Below are 24884 nucleotides of genomic sequence, written 5' to 3' on the forward strand. Positions count from 1 at the left end.
AGTGTTACAAGTTACCTCGCTCGTCTGAAGGTGGCAGTTTCACGGATCGACTCATCACTCTGGCCAAGGGCGACACTTCAAAATGACCTCGAGTCTCTGATGGCTCGCCTCAATGAGGTCCCTGGTCGAGTGCAAGAATGGAAGAAGTCCTTTGCCCGGTGTGGTGCTGATGTGGCATTGTCCTTGGTAAGAGTCCACTGCAAGGAAGCCCGCGAAGATAAGCTAGCGGCGATCAAGGTCGCCAACACCAAAACACATGATTTCCAGTCCATTATGGAGACTTTCATTGCTGCTGCCACTCGGATTGCAGATGGAATTGACTTGGACGAATTCGTCAAACCCGCCAGCCCTCCTCCTGCCGAATGAACAAACTTTGAGATTTAAATCTTTCTTAAATTTGCCTCGGAATGCCGAGTGGTCACTGTAACCGTTAAACTCCCTCCGGCTCGATGCTCGAATACTTTTGATCCGTCGTCTGGAATTTTTAGGATCTGTCTAAACTTGGTTTATCTTTGAATATGCTTGTATTTGCCTTCAAGTGGGATTTGCTCTTTACTCTGAATAATCTTTCGACCTGTATCGTGTTGTCCTCGCGGACAGGAGTGGAGAGTACGTTGTATTTGTGGCGCAGCTCCGAAGGAGAAGGTTGCAGTCGACCTACACCTCGTCGTCCTTGCGGATGGTGATGGAGCGTACATTGTATTTGTGGTGCAGCTCCAAAGGAGAAGGTTGCAGTCGACATGCACCTCGTCGTCCTTGCGGATGGTGATGGAGCGTACATTGTATTTGTGGCGCAGCTCCAAAGGAGAAGGTTGTAGTCGACCTGCACCTCGTTGTCCTTGTGGATAAGGACGAACTTTAAACCTTAGGCGAGTACTGGACTGCAGCTAAGCCTCCGAGTCGGAGGGTCGCCCACCACTCGGTAGGATTTTTTAAACTTAGGCGAGTACTGGACTGCAGCTAAGCCCCCGAGTGGGAGGGTTGCTCACCACTCGGTAGGATTTTTTAAACTTAGGCGAGTACTGGACTACAGCTAAGCCTCCGAGTGGGAGGGTTGCTCACCGCTCGGTAGGATTTTACAAACTTAGGCGAGTACTGGACTGCAGCTAAGCCCCCGAGTGGGAGGGTTGCTCACCACTCGGTAGGATTTTACAAACTTAGGCGAGTACTAGACTGCAGCTAAGCCCCCGAGTGAGAGGGTCGCTCGCCACTCGGTAGGATTTTACAAACTTAGGCGAGTACTAGACTGCAACTAAGCCCCCGAGTGGGAGGGTTGCTCACCACTCGGTAGGATTTTTCAAACTTAGGCGAGTACTGGACTGCAGCTAAGCCCCCAAGTGGGAGGGTTGCTCACCACTCATTAGGATTTTTCAAACTTAGGCAAGTACTGGACTGCAGCTAAGCCTCCGAGTGGGAGGGTTGCTCACCACTCGGTAGGATTTTTCAAACTTAGGCGAGTACTGGACTGCAGCTAAGCCCCCGAGTGGGAGGGTTGCTCACCACTCGGTAGGATTTTTTTAAAACTTAGGCGAAACAGATTCGCAGCTAAGCCTCCGAGTGGGAGGCTTGCTCACCACTCGGTATGAATTTTTTTAAACTTAGGCGAAACGGATTCGCAGCTAAGCCACCCGCTGGGGGATTTCAGACGCAAATAAAAGCAACAACAATCGTCTAAGAAGACTGTAAAGCTCTTGTCTTTGATAAGCAAATTACAAAGGTACTTCTTATTACATTTTATTCAAATGGGTACTTAATTAAGAGTAAAAGGGGCGGAGCAACTCCGCATTCCAAGCCCGTGGCTCGTCCTTCTTATGATCGACATTGTAAAGGTGGTATGCTCCATTGTGGGGCACTCTAGTGACAATGAAGGGGCCTTCCCAAGCAGGAGCGAGCTTGTGTGGTTTCTGCTGATCCACTCGAAGAACCAAGTCTCCCTCTTGAAAGGCTCGACCTTTCACATTTCTGGCATGGAATCGACGCAAGTCTTGCTGATAAATGGTCGACCGGATCAAGGCCATCTCTCTTTCCTCCTCTAGGAGGTCAACTATGTCCCGCCGAGCTTGCTCTGCTTCATCTTCAGAGAAGAGCTCGACTCGTGGTGCATTATGAAGCAAGTCACTCGGTAGAACAACTTCAGCTCCATAGACCAAGAAGAATGGAGTTCAACCAGTCGACCGATAGGGAGTTGTCCTCAATCCTCTGAGAACTGATGGAAGTTCATCAACCCAAGCGCCTGCTGCATGCTTGAGATCTCGTATCAGTCGGGGTTTCAATCCTTTGAGAATCAGGCCATTTTCTCTCTCTGCTTGTCCATTCGACTGGGGATGGGCGACTGAAGCATACTCGACTCGCGTGCCTTGGGAGGCGTAGGAGGCTCTGAACTCATCTGAATCAAAGTTCGATCCATTGTCAGTGATGATGCTGTGTGGAACTCCGTATCTGAACGTCAATTCTCTGATGAAGCTGATGGCAATACTAGCTTCAAGATTCTTGATAGGCTTGGCTTCAATCCACTTAGTAAACTTGTCGACTGCTACAAGCACGTGAGTGAAGCCGCTCCTACCAGTCCTCAGTGGTCCAACCATATCTAATCCCCAAACAGCAAAGGGCCAGATGACTGGAATGGTCTTCAAGGCCGACGCAGGTTTGTGGGACATATTGGAGTAAAATTGGCAGCCTTCACATCTGTCGACTACATCTTTCACCATTCTATTTTCTCGTGGCCAATAAAATCCAGCTCGGTATGCTTTAGCCACGATGGTCCTAGAGGCCGCATGGTGGCCACAGGTCCCCGAGTGGATGTCGTTGAGGATCGCTAGACCTTCTTCTGGGGTTATGCATTTCTGGCTGACTCCGGTTACACTTTCCCTGAACAGCTGTCCTCTTATCACAGTAAAGGCTTTGGATCGACGGACGATCTGTCGAGATTCTTCTTCATCCTCTGGGAGTTCCTTCCTCAGGATATACGCGATGTACGGCACTGTCCAGTCGGGAGTAATAACCAAAATATCCATGATTAGGTCGACCACGGCTGGAATCTCGACTTCAGTCGGATCGGTGTCACTCTTTGGCTATGGGGGATCTTCAGTGAAGGGATCTTCTTGAACTGAAGGTGCATGAATATGCTCCAGGAACACATTACTGGGAACGGCTTCTCTCTTGGAGCCTATCTTTGCTAAATCATCGGCTGCTCGATTTTTCAGTCGGGGTATATGATGGAGCTCTAACCCCTCAAACTTCTTTTCCAACTTCCTCACCGCGTTACAGTAGCCAGTCATGGCTGGGCTTCTAACGTCCCACTCCTTCATCACTTGATTGACCACCAAATCTGAGTCTCCATAGACCATGAGGCGACGGACACCGAGTGAGATGGCCATACGTAACCCATATAAGAGTGCTTCATACTCTGCTTCGTTATTGGAGGAATCAAAATGAATATGGAGGACATATCTGAGCTTATCTCCTCGGGGGGATACCAGTACCACCTTAGCAGCGGAACCATTCAGCATCTTAGAACCATCAAAGAACATGGTCCAGTGCTCCGAGTGAACTTGAGTCGGTAGTTGCTGTTCGATCCACTCGGCAAGGAAATCCGCTATTTCTTGGGACTTGATAGCTTTCTTTGCTTCGAACTTGATATCTAAGGGAAGGAGTTCAATAGCCCACTTTGCCACTCGACTAGTTGCATCTCTGTTGTTCAGAATCCTTGATAATGGAGCGTCACTGACGACTGTAATGGAGTGGTCAGAGAAGTAATGTGCAACCTTCTTCGTGGTCATATAAATCCCATAAACAAGCTTCTGATAATGTGGATATCTTTTCTTTGATGGAGTCAAAACTTCAGAAACATAGTATACTGGGCGCTGAACTTTGTAAGCTTTTCCTTCTTCTTCCTGCTCGACTGTAAGAATTGTACTGATGACTTGTCCAGTGGCTGCAATGTAAAGCAGTAAAGGCTCTTTGCTGATTGGAGCAGCAAGCACCGGCTGGGTGGAAAGCAGGGATTTAAGCTCTGCAAATGATGCATCAGCTTCAGGAGTCCACTCGAACTTATCGGACTTCTTCATCAGTCGGTAAAGAGGCATTGCCTTTTCACCGAGGCGAGAAATGAATCGACTTAGGGCGGCCAAACAACCAGTAAGCTTCTGGACATCATGCACACGCACAGGACGTTTCATCCGGAGTATGGTACCCACTTTCTCTGGGTTAGCGTCGATCCCTCGTTCGGAAATGAGGAAACTGAGTAATTTTCCGCCTGGAACTCCAAACGTGCACTTTGATGGATTAAGCTTGATATCATACCTTTTGAGGTTGGCAAAGGTTTCAGCAAGGTCAGCCAGTAGGTCGGAACCTTTACGTGACTTGACCACAGTGTCATCCATGTATGCTTCTACATTCCGACTGATCTGAGTGAGTAAACACTTCTGAATCATCCGCATGAATGTGGCTCCAGCGTTCTTCAAGCCGAATGGCATAGTGACATAACAGAAGCACCCAAACGGGGTGATGAAAGCTGTTTTTATCTCATCGGGTCCATACAGACAGATCTGATGATACCCGGAATAAGCGTCCAAAAAGGACAAACGCTCACACCCCGCAGTCGAGTCGACTATTTGGTCCATGCGAGGGAGAGGAAAGTGATCTTTCGGGCAGGCCCGATTGATATGTTTGAAGTCAATGCACATGCGAAGTGAATCGTCCTTCTTTGGGACCATGACAACATTAGCTAACCACTTGGAGTGATAAATCTCTCGGATAAACTCAGCTGCTAGGAGCCGAGCTACTTCTTCACCGATTGCCTTTCTCTTCTGTACGGCGGACCATCGAAGATGTTCTTTTACTGGTTTCACTTTTGGGTCGACTCGCAAATGATGCTCAGCTAGTCCCCTAGGAACACCTGGCATGTCAGAAGGTTTCCATGCAAAGATGTCCCAGTTCTCACAGAGGAATTGGATGAGCGCTTCTTCCTATTTGGAGTCGAGTGTTGCTGAAATGTGAGTCGGAGCAGCATTGGGATCCATGGGGTGAATATGAATCGGCTTCGTTTCGCCAGACGACTGGAATGCTGAATTTGTGGCAGGCTTCTTAGCTCGCAACAAATCACTCAGATCTATATTTTTTGATACTCCTGTAATTCCACTACTGCCATCTGTGCATCGGCGATCTTTGAGCCCTTCTGGAAGCACTCTTCAGCCTTCTTTCGATTGCTAGTGATAGTGATCACCCCTTTAGGACCAGTCATCTTCAATTTGAGGTACACGTAACATGGTCGAGCCATAAAACATGCATAAGCCGGCCTGCCCAGAATAGCATGATAAGCACTCTGGAAATCCACGACTTCAAATGTCAACTTTTCTTTGCGGTAATTCTTGGAATCCCTGAAAACTACATCAAGGGCGATCTGGCCGAGTGACGCAGCCTTCTTGCCAGGAATAACTCCATGGAAACTCATATTGCTTTCACCGAGTCTGGACATCGGAATTCCCATTCCTTTCAACGTCTCTGCATACAGTATATTCAGACCACTGCCACCATCCATCAAAACCTTAGTCAATCGAGTGCCTTCGACTACTGGGTCGACCACCAGTGCTTGCCTCCCAGGGGTGGCTATGTGCGCTGGGTGATCGGACTGGTCGAATGTAATGGCAGTCTGAGACCATTTCAAATAACTGGGTGTCACTAGAGCGACCATATTCACTTCTCTGTTGATGACTTTCAGTCAACTCTTACTCTCAACATCAGCGAAAATCATCAGAGTGTAATTGACGTGGGGGTAACCATCATCGTAATCTTCCTCATCCTCAACTTTGTCTGTTTCCTTCTCCTTTTCCTTGGGCTATTTCTCTCGGAGTTGCTGGATTAGTAGTCGACATTGTCGAGTGGTATGCTTCGGGTAAATGAAATTACCCTCTTCATATTTCTTAGTGTGAATGTGTGATACGTCTCCGTCGTATCTACTTTTCCAAACACTTTTGCCCTTGTTTTGGAATCTAACTTGTATGATTTGAATGGAACTAACCCGGACTGACGCTGTTTTCAGCAGAATTGCCATGGTGTTGTTTTATGTGCAGAAAACAAATATTCTCGGAATGACCTGAAACTCCACGAAACATCTTAGAAAAAATAATAAAAAATCCTCACTAAAGATGAAGACCAGGGGGCCCACACCCTGTTCACGAGGGTGGGGGGCGCGCCCCCCCTAGGGTGCGCCCCCTACCTCGTGGGCCCCCTGGATGCCCTCCGACACCAACTCCAACTCTATATATTTCCTTTCGGAGAAAAAAAATCAGGGAGAAGAAATCATCTCGTTTTACGATACGTAGCCGCTGCCAAGCCCTAAAACCTCTCGGGAGGGCTGATCTGGAGTTCGTTCGGGGCTCCGGAGAGGGGGATTCGTCGCCGTCGTCATCATCAACCATCCTCCATCACCAATTTCATGATGCTCATCGCCATGCGTGAGTAATTCCATCGTAGGCTTGCTGGACGGTGATGGGTTGGATGAGATTTATCATGTAATCGAGTTAGTTTTGTTAGGGTTTGATCCCTAGTATCCACTATGTTCTGAGATTGATGTTGCTATGACTTTGCTATGCTTAATGCTTGTCACTAGGGCCCGAGTGCCATGATTTCAGATCTGAACCTATTATGTTTTCATGAATATATGTGAGTTCTTGATCCAATCTTGCAAGTCTATAGTCACCTACTATGTGTTATGATCCGGCAACCCTGAAGTGACAATAATCGCGACCACTCCCAGTGATGACCATAGTTTGAGGAGTTCATGTATTCACTATGTGCTAATGCTTTGTTCTGGTTCTCTATTAAAAGGAGGCCTTAATATCCCTTAGTTTCCAATAGGACCCCGCTGCCACGGGAGGGTAGGACAAAAGATGTCATGCAAGTTCGTTTCCGTAAGCACGTATGACTATATACAGAATACATGCCTACATTACATTGATGAATTGGAGCTAGTTCTGTGTCACCCTATGTTATGACTGTTACATGATGAACTGCATCTGGCATAATTATCCATCACTGATCCGGTGCCTACGAGTTTTCTATATACTGGTTTATGCTTATTTACTTTCCCGCTGCTAGTGTTACAATCACTACAAAATACCAAAAACAGTACTTTTGCTGTCTTTACTTTTGTTGCTGCTACCACCACTATCATATTACTGTGCTACTAAACACTTTGCTGCAGATACTAAGTTTCCAGGTGTGGTTGAATTGACAACTCAGCTGCTAATACTTGAGAATATTCTTTGGCTCCCCTTGTGTCGAATTAATAAATTTGGGTTGAATACTCTACCCTCAAAAGCTGTTGCGATCCCCTATACTTGTGGGTTATCAATGTGGCATGGTAAATCTAGAACATCATTTCCATCTTGATCCTTTACTTTCTTGGGGTTCCACGGTTCTTTGGGTTTCCCTTTGAACTTTCCTTGAGTCACGGCTAAGGCTTCTCCAGGAGCAGCTAGCTCGGCTTTGCGCTTCTGCTTCCGACTGGAGTTCCCTCCTCCGGTTTCGTGAGCGACTGTTTTGTGCTTTCCACTTCGGAGTCGGTCTTCCTCTTCACCATTGGCGTATTTGGTGGCAATCTCCATCATCCGAGTCAGAGTCATATCTCCTATCCGACCGAATTTCAGATTCAATTCCCGATACTTAACGCCTTCTTTGAAGGAAAAAATTGCTAGGTGATCTGACACATTCTCCACTGTATGGTGTAATGTGATCCACCTCTGGATATAATCTCTCAGAGTTTTATTCGGTTTCTGAACGCAACAGTGTAATTCTATCAGCCCTGCTGGCCGTTTGCAAGTACCTTCAAATGTTCTGACAAATACCTGGGCAAGATCTTCCCAAGTATAAATACTACCAGGCGCTAACTGATTCAACCACGCTCTGGCCGAGCCCTCTAACATCAAAGGGAGATGCTTCATGGCAACTTCATCATTGCCACCACCAATCTGTACAGCCACTCAGTAATCCTCAAGCCAAGTGTCAGGCTTGGACTCACCAGTGAACTTACTGACTCCAGTCGCCAGCCTGAAGTTGGGAGGAATCACCGCAGCCCTGATGGCTCTGCTGAAGCACTCTGGACCTGAGACATGCACTCTACTGTTGGTTGGAAAATCTCTGTCGTGGCCTTCTCTATGAGCTCTGTTTCTGTCGACCAGACCCTGAACGAAATAGATCTCGCATCAAAGCCCGATTCTCTGGGGTCGACTGGAATCCTTCGCCCACCACTATGAGGACGTCTGTCATCATGCTGCCGAGGCACGTATGACCCACTCCTTTGGGGAGGCATGGGCACTTGACGACAATCATCGTGATCGAGTCGGTGATCATATTGCTCATGGTTTTTGTACTAATCTCGTCGGTTCCCATGTCCCTCATGCCTCGGGGGCGATCTCGGGCTGGGAGCACTACAAAAAAAATACACTTCCGTGATGATACGTGTTTGTCACAGTAGGTCGCTTTTTTTGTCATGCATGTACATCCATGACAAATTTATGACAGAATCAAGATAGTCATACCTGTGCTATCGTAGAAGTGTTCCATGACATTACCAAAATTATCATCACGGAAGTGTCCACTTCCATGACGATAAATCGCGCGTCACAGAAGTGCTTTCGTCAAGGGTGACCGACACGTGGCATCCACCGTAACGGAACGACGTTAAGCTATCGTGTCGGGTTTTGGATCCGATAACCCGTTAACAGCCCCGACCAATGGGAAATTTCCACGTGTAAAATTCTTATTGGACATACGAAACACGTGTCAGCTCGTCAGTGGGTCAGATAGGCACCTATGATACGTCAACACGTGGCACGGCCCAACAGAGGCCCATTCCTGTGAAAAAGGCCGGCCCGTTTGACTTGGTCAAAAGGTGGCGGGCCGGCCCATGGAAAGCCTGTTAACAGCCTGTTCACATATAGCCCATTTACAACCCGCTAACCCAAGGCCCGTTACGCCCTATCCGAATTAGGCCCAGTAGCGTCATCTGGGCCATCCAATATGATTCGAGCCTGTTTGCACTTCTGGCCCATGTATGGCCCATGACGTCTTTCGGCCCATATGAGGCCCTATGTAACACTTGGCCTATTAACGGCCGGTGGTGAAACTGGCCCGTAATGAACAATGTATCACTTTATACCCATTAACGGCCCATTATTCTGTTGGGCCGTTTCCAGCCCATGTTATCTTTCGGCCTTCTCAGAGCCCATTTATTCTTGGGCTCATTTCCAGCATTCGTTTACTTACGGCCCGTTACTGTCATTTTCTGCTTGTGGGTCAAATTTAGCCCGTGGTTATAGTCGGCCCGTTTGTGGTCCGTTAATACGTTGGGCCGTTTTCATAGCGTCATCAAATACGGCCTATTAACGATGGCCCGTTACGGTCGGCCCATGAACGGACGATTCCATCTCTAGCCCGTTTACGGCCATAATGCGGCCTGTTATTGGCCCATGTTTGGCCAATCGATCATACAGCCCGTATAAGGCCCATTGATGATACGGCCCGTAGAAGGCCCATTGTTTCTACGGCCCGTAGAAGGCCTACTGTTTCTACGGACCATAGAAGGCCCACTGTTTCTACGGCCCGTAGGAGGCTCAGTGTCACTACAGTAAATATTAGCCCATGGTTATTGTGTCCTAATTTTAAAAAATAGGTTATTGCAGCCACTAGTTAACCGCGGAAAAAGAACTGCAATGACTACAAGCAAACAAATAAACAAGACAACAAGGAAATAAATAAGCAAGCAACTAACACTAGGCTATCACGGCTATTACACATATTACATCCACTGGGCATCAAAGTTCGCCACCAGTGCAAATATAGGGAACAAAGTAGCATATCATATACACTGGCTGTCAAAATTGGCCACCAGTGCAAATAAACACGGCAGCAAAACAAGAGCATAACTGAAACAACTTCAGAAGAGCTCAAGAAACGTTATCCTGGGTATCCACCATGCTGGCAATAAGCTTAGCAAGCTTATTAGCTTTGTCCTATTTGGCGCTAAAATCCTCCAACGCTTGCTGTTGCACCAGAAAGTATGCATCTGAATGCTCCAGGGACTTCCGCAGTCCTTCTGCTTCTTGTAGCAGCACAGCTGAACGATGTCTTTCAGCTTGTAGTTGAGACTCAAGAAACCGAACTGATTCAGACAGTGAGTTTGAATAGCTTGTGCAAGTGGTAGTGGCCAGTAACTCCAACACTAAACCAAGACAGGATGTGTCACTATCCTGAACCTTATCTGCATTACTTCCTTTACCGTTTCTTAATAAGGCACTCTTCCCCAATATTCTGTCACCATTCTAAAAGAAGAAACAAGTAGACACATAACAAGTTTAGCATGTACTAGTATATGAAACTCATTTCGGTGAACCACTTCATTAGTAAGGTGGACAGGATTAAACTACCAAGTCTTCTATTGCCAAGTACTAGTACATAATAAAAGCATCAAATGAACATATATCTATGTCCTACGGTAGCAATGGAATCTTAAATTAGAACAGTTGTTCTTCAGGTTTAGGCACTTGTTCTACATGAACAGAGTACAGTAAGACACAAGAATATAATACTTAAAAATAGAAAATGAGCTCATAGACCTTACCACCTTCTTGGTTCGGGACCAGTACAGAATAAGGCATTCCCAGTCATCGTCCAGTAAATGTGTCTCAGGAGAACGTAAGGGAATTTGATGAGTTTCTTTGCCGCTGAAGTACGTTTTCTTTAGGTAATTCAGATACTGCCACCAAGCATTCTTGAAGATAGCAGAGGTATTAGCACAGGTTACCTCATCATGAGTTTCCAAATCGGTCCTTCTCTATAGAGAAAAATGGGAAAATTTTCTGTATTATAACCATCATGGAGGTAGGATGTATGGGACGAAGCAAAGTAATTGCCATGAATAACATTACTTACACATAACTCTTGGACAAACACTTGCAACTGGCATTTTCCTTCATCTTCAGTATAATATTTCCAAGATGGGAAGATACGCACATACGATTTGACAACATCAAATGCGATAGATGCTAAACTACGACTAGCTGTTTGTGCTTCCTCCACATGAATAGGCGTACTAACTGGTGGAGTTGGGGTTCGCCGTGATAGTACTGGCCCTTTGGGCACTGGAGCTGCCTTACTAACTGCTCTTGTTTGGGAGTTCTGTGGTGGAGATGGTGTTGTGTCAACATGAACTGGGTTACTATCGGCTGGGGTTGGGGTTAGATTGGGTGAAGCTGGTTCTCTGTCCATCGTAGTAGGGGTACAATCTGCGAGAGTTTGGGTTATGTGTGGTAGGGCTGGTTCTTGTGCATGTACAACCGGGGTGCTATCTCCACCAAGAGGTAGCAATGTTTTATTTGAAGACCGTGTTTTTAGTCCGCTAGATACTAGCATCACCCGCTCCAATTCAAATGGCTGACAAACAGGAAACATAGTTGAATGTACAGTCATTGTATGAGAGACAGATGCAATAGATAGTGTGGAAAAAAGAGGGCATGAAATAGTTGACATGTATATTGTTTAACTAAAACGGATAGCATGACATAATTTCACATATATGATGTCTATCTAAATTGGATAGCATAGCATAACATAATTCAAAGATATGATGAATAACTAAACAGGATCGCATGACATAATTCACCTACATGTTATCTAAGTAATCAAGATCGCATCATTTAATTCACATATGTGATTTATATGCTAAATAGAGGGCATTCAATATGATGTATGGACTAAGAACATGGTGTTGAATATTGTGTATATGATGTCTAAACTATGCAATGCAAGACACCGTGTGCATGATATGAGCAGTATAACCGTGCCAAGTTAGAGCATACACCTCAGTGGGGGAATAGGACTGGTCATCTGTCTCTGAATCCATCTCCGAGGAGCTATCGGGACCCAACAAGAGATCTGCTTCGACAGGTAGCACTGTCTGCTCTGAAGGCCTTGTTTTCACTCTAGATTTTTCCATCTCCCACCCAAATGGCTGATTCACAGGAAGAGTAGTTTAATGTACAAACATTGTCGACAAATGGAAATGTAATGAAGAAAAGGATGGGCGAGATATCATTCAAATATATGATGCCTGGTTAAACAGGATGGCATTGCACATTTCACATATATTATGGCTGGCTAAAAGACATGAGACTGCATAATTCCCATATATGATATAGAAACTAAACAGGTGGCATTACAGAACATGTCTAAACTAAGGAGATGACATATATCATGTCAAAAGTAGGCATTGCAAGGCAACATATGCATGATATGACTAACATCGTCATGCCAAGGTAGAGCAAACACCTTGGGGGGTAAATAGGAGTGGTCAGCGGCGTCCGAATCCGCCTCAGAACAGATATCTTCCTCTGGATTACAATCTGGAGAGGGGTGGGGAGGGTTTGCCATTGAACCCACCATGGAGCGATGTCTGCATGACATTGTATTGCCGCGCAAAACTCTTCTCTTTTTCTCTACATGTTCAGCATGACTGTGTACAATATCTGGCATGCATACGAAAAAAATATGGTGAGATTATGTAAGGAGAGCATGCAGAAATTTAGAGTGATGGTAACAACCAGTGGATCGATGTTTTTCCGTTGAACCAAAATAGCCCTAATGGATCGACGTGAATGTATAGTAATAAGTGATGCAACAAGTGTACAACCTCTTTGCCGTAGACGTGTCGACCTCAACATCATTGGGTTGGTCGCTGAAGCAGTTGAGGCAGAGGTGGCTGTCGGAGGTGTGGAGGAAGATCTGAGGAATCTGTAGACGGCGTCCAGGGCACTGCTCTGTTGTGATGGATCGTTCTATCGTTGGAGCAGCTCCGGTGAGCCGTAAGACGTCAAGGCTGAAGCAGCACAAGACAGACATTGTCAATCTCAAGTGGGATTCTAATAGCATCTCCAATAGATGATGTAAAATGGATGTAAAATTAACATCACCAAAAACCACCTGACTACAATAGATGAGGTAAAGACGGTTGAATCTGAACTTAACTGTCGAAACTAAAATTTACTGTGGAATCTGAATGCTACTGTCGAAACTGAACGCAATGGTAGCAGAGAGGCACTTGACATGTAGTTTAGGGAGGGCCTGCCGTTCATCTTCAACCTGCACCCCCCTGAGCCGCCATCCACCACCGGCCGAACCGCCGGCCCCACTGCCGCCACGCTGCCCCGAAACAACTCTCCACCGCCGCCCCGGCCAGCCCTCTAGGCCCCCCGCCCCCACCCTGAACCCTAAGATAGATAGTGGGGTACCTCTTCGGCAAGCCCCCGTCCCCGCTGCGGGTGGTTCTTCCTTAACTTCGGTGAGCCCCCCCAACCCCTGAAAATCGACTGAACCAAAAGTCGATTCAGTCGACTAAAGTGTGGCTTAATCGGAGCAGAGCAGCAGCACGAGCGAGGGGGAGAGTAGCAACAGCAGCTGGGCGAGCGAGCGATCGAGCGAGAGCTGGAGCAGCAGCAACAGATCCGGCTGGTATGGACGCCGCCACCAAAGGGGCCTCGCACTAGGGGAGAGCCGCCGTGGAGATGTCACCCGCGGCGCCGGCTTCAAGGTAGCCGCTCCATGGGGGTGCGGGATGGAGCACCGTCGGCGCCGGGAGGTCGAGTTAAGGAGAAGGTGCGATGCGATGAGTGTACAACCTCTTTGGTGGCACCGAGTAGGCCTCGGCTTCGTCCGAGGAGTCGGTGAGGATGATGCGGTTCCGGTGGAGCAGGTTAAGGCGGCCCTGTGGGGATGGAGCAGTCGCGATAGACGAGGCGATCGTCGGAGTAGCTCCTTGGAGGTGGAGGACGGGGCGACTGAACTGGCGGGACGGCGAGATGGACGAGGGATCCTCATCCCGGGAGGTGGACGAGGGACGTCGAGCTGTTGCGGTGGACGACGTCGTCGGGGAAGAGGCTCCGGCTGGGCAGCGGTGACGTAGCGGACGGAGGAGGGTGGGGTTTCGCGGCTGGAGCGGAGAGGTTATGGTGGCCTGGGATTTCGAATGGCGAAAAGGGGGCGATGGGAGGGGGTGAAGCATGACTTAGGAACGCGCTTGTCCAAAATGTAGGGTGTGTTACAAAAGTACCCCCCACCGATTTGAACTAGCGGCCCTTTCGGCTCAGGGTTAGAAGGGGGATTTCGCGTGTCGGGATTTGGCAGCTGGAGGGAGTTTTCGCGCGCGTTGTAATTTTGGGATAGCAAGACGCGGGTTGTGAAGGCGCCAGTTTTGGGAGCACGATATCTGAATTTTCGGGATATAACAAGACGCGGGTTGAATTTTAGGGACAAGCCTAACGTGTAGTAATATTGTACTTGTACGTACCAAATCAATTCGCACTTCCCTCAACCAAAAAGAAATCGAAAAAATAAAACTATTCACACCACACAAAGAGAGAGTCTTGCCCCGTTTTACTATACAAATGCTATTCAAAGCTACTCCCTCCTTCCATCTATATAGGGCCTAATGCGTTTTTCGATGCTAACTTTGACCAAATATTAGAGCAATGATATATGACATGCAACTTACACAAAGCACACCGTTAAATTCGTCTGTGAAAGGTTCTTTCAATGATATAATTTTCATGTTGTGCATGTCATGTACTATTAATCTTGTCAATAGTCAAAGGCGGTCTTAAAAATCTCATTACGCCCTATATAGATGGAAGGAGGGAGTATGAATCCATGTTATGTCCGATTAATTTTTTTCGCTTGCTGTATAATGCATGTAACCTACTCATACCAACATTTTAGTGCATTCCAAATGTCTATACTACCGCTGCAATTCGAACTAAATTTGAATTCGTTTCTCTATTTCAATAAGAATCTACAATCATGATTGTTGCCAACTTCAACCATCATAGTTTCCTTGCTATCCGCCAGATATAAATCAGACGGCCTATAATGCAGGATGGCAGGCACACCATCATCAACAACTCCGTTTTTATAAGAGTACAGATAAAATATATTAAATGTAGTATACCATGTTCATAACCACACCATGTGTATCACTGTTATATATATTCACACATCCGTCGGTTTGAAACACTGATAAATTCTTCAAATATCCGAATTCGCTTTTTATAATGAAGTATATATGATCTCTATTCGTCTTTTACACCCACACAACCCTCTTATCTTTGTAGCTAGCGCTAACTTTCTCTTGTGCATGCACACGCCTGCATCCCTCTCACGCTCCCTCAGCATTCTCTAGCTCCATCGTGCAAATTCGTCTTTTCACTTTAGGTCGTTCACCCACGGTGTGTGTAGGCTCCCCAGCTCCTTCTTTACGGCACACATCGATCGATATGCCTCTCTAGCTAGGTGTGCCTAGCACAAACACAAGCTTCCCCTCTTCTCTTGTCACCGTACATGCCTCACTCACACCACTCTTTTCATCGTTCTCGTACTCGCACACTCCTCCCCCTCGATATAGTATGCCTCTCGTACCACCTCCTACATGCATCCCTCTCTCTCTATCCTTCTCCTCATGCCTCATTTGCTTCTAACACACACATGCATGTATACCGATCGATCTCCCAACATATACCTAGATCGACTTTAACTACCCCCCATCGATCGACGTACCTCACAAGTTATGTCTCTCCTTTCTCTTACAAAGGGCGATTGATCTTCCTATGTAGTTACGTCTACTTACCACAGCCACATCGCCCCCCTCATCATTCGTGCATGCCTCCTGACCCGTCTCTCACACGCACGTGCACAGACAACAAGCAGCCATCTCCTCTCTTATTGATATTGTGGGCGTGCCCTCCATTTGTCTAGCAAGCCTATCCCACCATTTGTTAGAAGCAACTCCACTACCACCCCCTCCAACACTCTAGCTCTGTCTCTCTCCCAACCTTACATCTCCTGCACATATGCATGGATGCCAATAGATCTCCCTTAATACATGAGGCAGATCGATCTCCTTAATACATGAGGTAGGCCTCTCTCCTCCTCCACACATATACCAGCCATTGTACCTCTATAGTTAATTGGGCCTCCCTCTTCCCCCACCACACACCGATAGTCGAGTGCTGCAGGTAGGTATCCATGCCACAGAGACAAACTACACATGTCCCATCTCACGTTCTAGTAGGCCAACCACTCTATATCTTTGACGTGGGCACACACAAATTCGATGGCACTCTTTATCGATCGCGCGCGCGCACACACACACATCATCCCTCTCTTCGATTATATGGACACCTCAAGCCGATGATACCTCCACACTCTTCTCGTGGATCGCCCCCTCTATATATATGTTATATCCAGGACTCTATTTCACACACATTGCATATGTTAAAAATTTTGATTGACCCCCCCCACAAAAAAACTCTCAAGAACCCACACACTATATCTCTCTAGGTTTGTATCTCTCTCACACAACCCCACGTAGGTGGTGTACGTATACAAGAAGAGAATAGGTGCACCGTGCACGTACTCACACTTCGTGCCCAGCCACACCCGCGCGGGTACACGGTGGAGCTCATTTCTTTACGAAATGGCAGCCCACGTGCTAATTTGAATGCTTGTAGCGGTTGTTTACCTAGGGAGGTAGTGTACCACGCGTGCACGAAACAAAGTTCGACTTGACGCATTATTTTTAAATAAAGTTATAGCGCTCAATGGCACGTACACAGAATATAAAACGATTTTTATGGAGGAAAAGGTAGTCCGCTCTTCAGAGTATCTCACACAAGGCTCCGGTGGCCTCTCTCTCTCTGTCTCACCGTTGGTCACTGATCCGGCCGCATCTCGTCCGCCAGGGGAAAGGGAGTGCGGTGGCCTCTCTCTCTCTCTCTCACCATTGGTCACTGATCCGGCCGCATCCCGTCCGCCGGGGGAAAGGGAGGAAGTGCATCGTTTCTTCGTTCGACGGTGCTGAGGCAGCACATCCCGGTCTGCGGTACACGCTGTTCTCTCTGACCAAGCTCCGGCGCGGCAGGGCCTACGCCACCTGCTCGCAGATTCCGCCCGCCGCCGCTCACCTAGTTACATCCCGACGACCTCCAGGTATCCCCTCCGGCCTTGCTCCACTGCCTGTTTTCCCATGTCGCTGCATGTGGATCTTCCATAGTTCTTTGCCCAAAACGTAGCTCGTCCGGCATACTTTCCATATTGCATTCTCGTCCTCACACCGTTTTAGACAAACACAACCGTGTTGTTATCTTCCCTTAGGATAAGGAATATGCTTCTTTTTTGTCGTCGCATGTGTCATCAACTGTTATTGGCCAGTAATTGTTTCCTGTCTACCTCTTTTTTGCAAACAGGGCTATCCATTTCACGTCGTTGCTATTGCGACCTTTTGGTGAACTGCACAAATCACTTTTTTCTTAAGAGTGTTTTGTGCAGTTGTACTAAAGTGTCACATGGGCAACGTCTCTACATTTCAGTGCGACTGTACAAAGGGAGATTGGTTTTGCTCTATCCTCCTCATCCAACTCCGAGCCTAATCTTCTCCAACTAGTTAGTATTAAGAGAGACTGCAAAGGTGACCGACTTCTATTTGTGCATTTATTGTTTCATTAGCAGTCCTCTATTATCGTAATCACACTTGATATCTTTGGAACAGGGACGCTTAGCTCTATTTTAGTTGAACTGCACAAAATGATCGGAATGTTGCATGCTCCAGACAACTACTTTTTCCCAACATGCCTTGTTGATTTAGACAGAGCTGGGGGATGTTGCTGCCAATGAAAGCATGGATCAATTTTAATTTAACACCTTCTCACAACTTTGTCTTCAGTTGTGATTTAATTATTAGCTCTGATCTGCTAATAATTGACATGCATTAGCAAGGAAGTTAGTTTTTTATTGTTCCCGAAAGAGCATCGATGGCAAGGCATGCGAAACAAAAGCTGAAAGCTCACACCATTGTACAATTTCATGTCGCTGGAAAATTATTTGTATAGTACGTCAATTATGTAAACAAATGATGGAAGCTTGATAGCATTTCTAGAAGCCTCTTCATCATCTGGGTCCATGTGCCATGCACAAAATTATACTCCTTCGTTCCTAAATATTTGTCTTTTTACAAATTTCAAACGGGCATATTTTAGAGTGTAGATTCACTCATTTTGCTTCGTATGTGTACTCCCTTCGTTCCTAAATATTCTATTCGTCTTAACAGAGATTTCAACAAGTGACTACATACGGAGCAAAATGAGTGAATCTACACTCTAAAATATGTCTATATACATCCGTATGTGCCAGTCCATTTGAAATCTCTAAAAAGACAAATATTTGAGTAGTCACTCGTTGAAATCTCTAGAAAGACAAATACTCCGGAGTATATTTAAGAACCAAGGGGGTAGTGCACAACCGCATGGGAGACTCAGCCCGGTCGTTGCGCCGCATTAATAGTGAGTAATGAGCAGTCAAATCATAAGCCCCACCTTTCCCACTGTAAGTTGCTCTGAAGAAGCAACCATCAATACGCTCTTATTTGAATCCACTCATACTACTCCATCCGTCACTATTTATACAGCGCGCTTCAGAAAAAAGAAAAAAAATCTGTGGGACCAAGGCGACTAGCGATCGGCCTGAAAAATAGCATTGGTAGTTATAGCACGACGTCTATTACTAGAGGGAATAATGCGTACACACATGCATGCAGTGCTTCCACCCCGGGTACACACATGCATGCACTCCGTAGTAGTACAGTACATGGAGAGAAAATTGTGGACTTGATTGCGGTTACGACACCCTAATTAATTGAGCATTAAACCAAACGCGTCTAAAGTCTCTCTGGTGGTGGAAATGCATTGAGAGAAATGCATCATAATGAAGCGTGCCCTGTAAACTGTGACGGAGGGTGGAGTAGTATGAAGGTGCAAAACCAAGTAAGCGTACTACTGTGCTTGGCTCTTCGCCCCTTCGTGAAGTCGAACAATGATGGTACTCCGCATGTTGGATACTATAGTGTAGGACTTTGCCTCTGACAATCTAACACCGAATGGACTGGTGCATGTCCATCGAGGGTAGGTTGCATTAGTCAAAAGGCGTAAGCGAGCTTCACCTTGTCCTGCAAGCTTCTCCTCATTCTGCAAGTTGACGGGACACACCAAAAAGTAGTGCTAGTCCATACTCCCTCCTTTCCGGTTAATATGGCTTAATCTTTTTTGCGGGTAAATGAGAGAGCTTTATTCATATATATATAAGCATTCTTAGGACGATCAGCCAAGACACTGGTCACTAGGAAGCGAGTTACCTCGCAAAAAAAGTAGGAAGCGAGGTGTTTCATCAAGCCAGCTCTCGGCCACATTCAAAGTGCAGCAAGCACGGTTCGCACGAAGATGCGCTGCAAGGTTTGCTGACCTGTTTGCATGATGAATAACAAAAAAGGAGGAAATATTACTGAGCGCTACTATTTGTAACAGGATATGAGCCAGAATTAAGCGAGAATTGTGGCGAGTGTTCCATGCAATCAACTTCCATTATCACATGCGAGAACCCTCGAAGAGAACCAAATGTGTTGAAGATTGCTTTATCACATTTTAAAATTATAATAAGAGTGCAGACGCTCCTCCATCCGGTTCCTAGTACTAGTATAGTACATACCTTTATGGACTATAGTAGTAGTACTAGTAAACTTGGCGCTTGGCTGTTCGGGAAGTCGAACAATAATAGCACTAGTAGTATAGTGTATGCTTCTGGCAATCTGACACTGAATTAACTGTTGCACGTCCACCGCCTGAGCGAGGGAGAGCTTGAATTAGTTAAAAGTTTCTCCTTGTCTTGCGAGCCACCGCGCGCAAGCTTCTCCCGTCCTGCAACCTTCTCCTCGTTCGGCAAGTTGACGGGACACAGCAAAGTAATGCTAGTCCATGCTGCCTCCTCTCCGGTTAATATGGCTTAATTTCAAACGAGATAAATACACTGTCTGTCACTATATATTTGTAAAAATACGGTCAGTGGACTTCATAATACGCTCATTGCGCTCTCTATATATATATTTTCCGGTGTTCATACGGTCACTAGCTCACCTTGACTGAGTATGTGTTTGCATGCACGTGTAGGTTGAGCACTTGAGCGTGACCGTGTGTGTTCCGTCGTGTGCTCGGACATGCATGCATTAGGGCATCGCGTGCATTTTTGCGTCCATGTGTACGTGTGACTGTTGCATACACGTAGGGGGAGTACGTGTAGGGGCCACTAAGGAGCAGTCAAATCACACAGTAAGTTAGTCGGAAGAAGCAAACATCATTTCACTCTTGAATGACACGTACGCAATATAAAATGGTTGATATGGAGAAAAAAGAAAACCACTATATATACACTAGCAGGAGCCTAAGCTACAAGCCTGCTTGCTTAGGTTGCTCTCTTCACAAGCATAGAACGACGGGCCTGATCCCGCAGCTGGGGGAAGGGAACAATGTTCTGCGTAGACGCGGTCGACATCGGCGAGGGAGAAAACCCACAGTCGGTGCGTCCCAATCGGGGGTCACCGCGGTATGGGCCGATGCCGCGTCCCAACCGCCCTTCTAGCTACAGCCCGACGTCCCAGGTAGTCCATCTTCCTTTTGGAGCCGACTTGCTCCACTGCCGTAGCTCCATCTCCATGTCGATCTTTCTCTACTTCTACCGGCTTCTATTTGTGATGAGTTTATGTCTCATGAACTAGTGCTAGTACTATTATTCTAATCACACTTCTTCAATATCTTTGCCATCAGGGATGCTCAGGTCGATTTTAGTGGAACTGCACAAAAGCATCGTATGATCCGAGGGTGCCAGCCGTCTTTCCTTCCCGACATGGAAAGTGCTATGGAACAAGAGGTACCAGAAGGTGGAGAACCAAAGGGTGTTGCTTCTATTGTTGTTGACATTCTCACTAAAGAATCTCCCTCTAGCACATTCCTTCGACAGGTTCTACCTGGCCAGGAAATTAAATCATGTTTAGGGTTTAGGGTTTAAGTCATAGTGACCCCATCAGTAGTTTTTCTATCGTACACGCTCTCACAACTTTTTTCTTTAGTTGTGAAGTAAATATTGGCTATGATCTGTGAAACATTGAGATGCATCAGCATGCGTGTTAGTTTTCCTCTGTATTTGATGGAATGTTGTAATGGGGCAATCTTGGAATAGGAATGAAAATGGAGTGGAAAAGTTCCCGTTTTTCCAGAGAAAAAATGGAAATGGAGAGAAACCAACGTTTCGTTTCGTTGGATCGCGCCATTGAGCAAAACCAACATTTAAATCAGGTCTGTCGTGTTCGTGTCTCACCCTCCTCCACGGCTCGACCCCACACGGTCTCTCGGCATGCCACTCACTGCAAACCGAGTAGTATACCATAACTTTCCCGCCTGCTTGTCGATGGATCGCGCCATGGAGTACTAGCACTACTGGAAGAGATTGACGAGTTGGGGGAGGACAGCTAGCTGTAGCACAGACTCCCAAGAACTTACTACTGGAAGAGATCGCGCATGTTGTAGCCGGCTATTGCGACCTTTGAACACGGAGCAGCCGCGTGCACCCGGAAGCGGCGCGGACGATGCTCTCTCGGCCGGCGCGCCGCTATCAAAGCCGACGCCAGTGAGAGGTTGCGTCCGCTCTGGCCGGGCATGAATGCGGCACTGACCGTTTCGGGCGGGAAGCACGCGCGGGTGATGAAGAGGGTTCGGGTTGGTCAACACCGGCCGTGGCAGCGGTCCGGACATGCACAAACAAGAGATGATGTACGTTAATATTGCTGCGTATATAATTAACAACGTAAATAAAGTGCTAGTTGGACAAATATGATTGGAGATGGAGATGGAAATGGAATTTTACATAAACACAGATATGCATGTCTATGTCTATGTGTGTGTGCGCGACGACTCTCGCGACCTGGAAGCGGGGGCGTGTTTTTGATCGAGTTTTCTTTCTTGGTACGTTAGAAAATCAGTTTGTCTAATTCACATCTAGATGTTATTTAAGGATATCACATCTAAGCTCCCACAAGTATATAATGTAGCAACAAGAAACAAAAAAACTAGGAAAAGACCACAAACAGAGTGGACATCAACTTATATGTGACATAACCATGTCACATCTAGACGTGTCCTAGACAGACCCTTAAAGAATTGTCTGCCAGTTTTCGTTTCTTTTTTCCAGGAACACGCGTATTCTATTTAAAACCACTACTATGGAGAGATTTTTTGACTCCATTATAGCCTCTTGTTTGATAGAGTTTCTCGCGTCTTGCTCTCTCACCCTCTCCATATCAAAACAAGATGACAGTGTCCACTCTATCTCTCTCCTCACCGGTGGTCACAGATCCGGCCGAATCCCGTCCGTTGTGGGAGGTGAGGAGGTGCAGCGTTGACGTTGTCGCCGTCGACGACGGAGGAAGCCGATGTGCACCGTCCTCTCGGAGCCAGCGCTGGCGCAGACGAAGATCCTTCGCGCCCTTGTTCGCTGCCGTCGTGTGGGCAGATCCTGCCCGCCCGCCTAAACGACATCTCACCCACCTGAGGTATAACTTGTTGTACTGGTCTAGCTCCCCAGGTCGCTGCGTGCGGGTTTTCTTCTATGCGACTACTCCCCAGCTCCCCATGCATAGTAGCTAGGGTTCGTCGGCTGGTCCAACATCACCTACTAGTACTATTATAGAGGAAATGCCACTCAAAAAGTTGTCCTGATTTATGCCTCGGTGGAGGTATACATGTTGTGTCGACAAAAAATACATGGTGGTTGTGCGGTCATTGTCCATATGGTGGTAGTACTATCACTGGTTAAATGAAGAAATGCTTTTTTTCTCGGGTATCCTGGTTTAGTTCCCATCAAGATAATTATGATGCTTCTGTTTGTTGGTGTACTTTTCATTAATTCTTATTGACAATTGTCGTTGCTAACCCTTTTTTATATTTTTGGAAACAACAATGCGTGTCTCCATACCCGTGCATGTCTTCCTCAATTTTAGTGGAACTGCACAAAATTGGATGGCCATTGTTGTTCCGCCTCACTGTCCTCTGCCACATGGTTCTTCCTTCCTCGAGCTTGATTACTGAGAAGAAATAGACCACAGTGAGGATTTGTCGAACTTCTTAGGTGCCTCACCCAAACTTGATGCCAAATGGATGATGCATCACCATGATGACCTATCGATGCTCATCGTTGCGCCTCATGGTTGCGTCGGCTGGTGAAGCTGATCGATTTTCGATGAAAAACAAGATGTCTTCCATCAGCGCTCTTTGCTTGTTACGCACAAAGATGATATACTTCGTTAGTTCACCTTGGTTGCGTTGGAGACGCATTCATCTTTCACGTTGGTGCAATTTTCACTAGGGTTTTACGACAGGTGGGCCCAAAATGTGCCTGACTCACCTGTCATACAGCCAAAAGCAGGTGTAGTGAAGGCACCGGAGCTCAGTCCGTACTACAGTAGTATATATATAAGCGGGAGCCTCAATGCTTGTTCGCTAGGGTTTGCACTCTCCACACGCTCGCCGCACTACATATATGTTACACGCTAGAGGCTCAGCGTTCATTTTCTAGGGTTTGCTATATTCAGTCTCTCACCCTCTCTTCACCAGATCTAAACAAGACTACTTTGGCCTCTTGTCTCTCTCTCCCCCCTGACAGCTGGTGAAGGAGGCGTCCGTATCCCGTCGCACCATGAAGGGGAGGAGGTGCAGCGTTCACTCTATCGCCTTCGGCGAGGGAGGCAATCCACTACCGGCTGCGCTGTTCTCTTTCACCCAGCGCCTATGCGGGAGGGCCACCGACCCCTTCTTCCTCGCTGCCGTACATAGTGTGGGCAGATCCGGCCTCCCGCCGCACGCCTTGCCACATCCCGACGACCCTAAGGTATAAGTTTCTTTGAAACCGTCGTTCCTCTAGCTGCATGTGGATCTTTTTCGATCTGTAGTCGAACCTAGGTCTTGGTTCAAAGAGGAAAGAAGGGTGCGGTGGGCTGGAGCAAGAATCTAGGACGTGGTTCAATGAGGAAAGGAGGGGCGGAAAGTAGTATAGACTGGCTATCCAGCCGCTTTGTAGGTCGAAAAGGGAAAAAGGGGGTAACCCAGTACAAACATCTGTAAGGAACCAATCTCTTTGTTGAAAAGGGAAAGAAACTGGGGGGTCGGGTAGTTTGTGCATGACTAGATTTGCTGCCCTCACATAGGAAGAAGGTTCAAAGAGAACAAATATGGGACCAGCGCATATATGCTGCTTGGCTACATACTCTGCATCAGCCATTTATACGTGTGGACGCACATGGTGCTGGCATGTCCCATGCAACTATTTTGCTGTTGTTAATCTCAGAATTAACTACTGATCTGTTTTAAAAGAATTTCTCTGTTAATATGAATCAATGCAACCGTTTTAGAAATGCTACTATCCTATACTTTGTTTTCCATCAAGGTAAGGTAGATGCTTCTTTTTGTGGCCGCATGTTTCATCCTCCTTTATTGGCCAGTAATTGTTTTATTTTTTGCCTCTTAAAACAGGGATATCTATTCAACTTGTTGCTATAGAAAACTTAAATGTCACACCGCCAACTTTGCTTGATTTCAGTGCAACTGCACAAAACTTGATGGGGTTTCCTATTCGTGTTGGTAGATTCGTATTTTATGTTGGTCGTCTCATGAAAGGTCAGTACAGGCCTTCATCCACATGATTGTGCAGTGTGCTTTGAGATGTTATGCTACTTGTATTGGTACTGTTTTAAATAAATGATGAATTGAAGCTATTGTATTGCTGTCTTTTCCCATTAAGTAGTGAACAAAAATGGGACCAACCCAGACATGATGCTTGTTGCTTTGTTACAACAAATTCAGCATCACCCCCCTTTATAAGCTAGTAATTGATGCTACTCTCAGAATTAACTACTGAATCTTATTTCAAAACTGCAACACTTGTTAGGGATTGGCGGGATTACCATT

This window comes from Triticum urartu, chromosome 6A, assembly GCF_056163025.1.
Source record: "Triticum urartu cultivar PI428250 chromosome 6A, HENAU_Tu73, whole genome shotgun sequence".
Classification (NCBI taxonomy): Eukaryota; Viridiplantae; Streptophyta; class Magnoliopsida; order Poales; family Poaceae; genus Triticum; species Triticum urartu.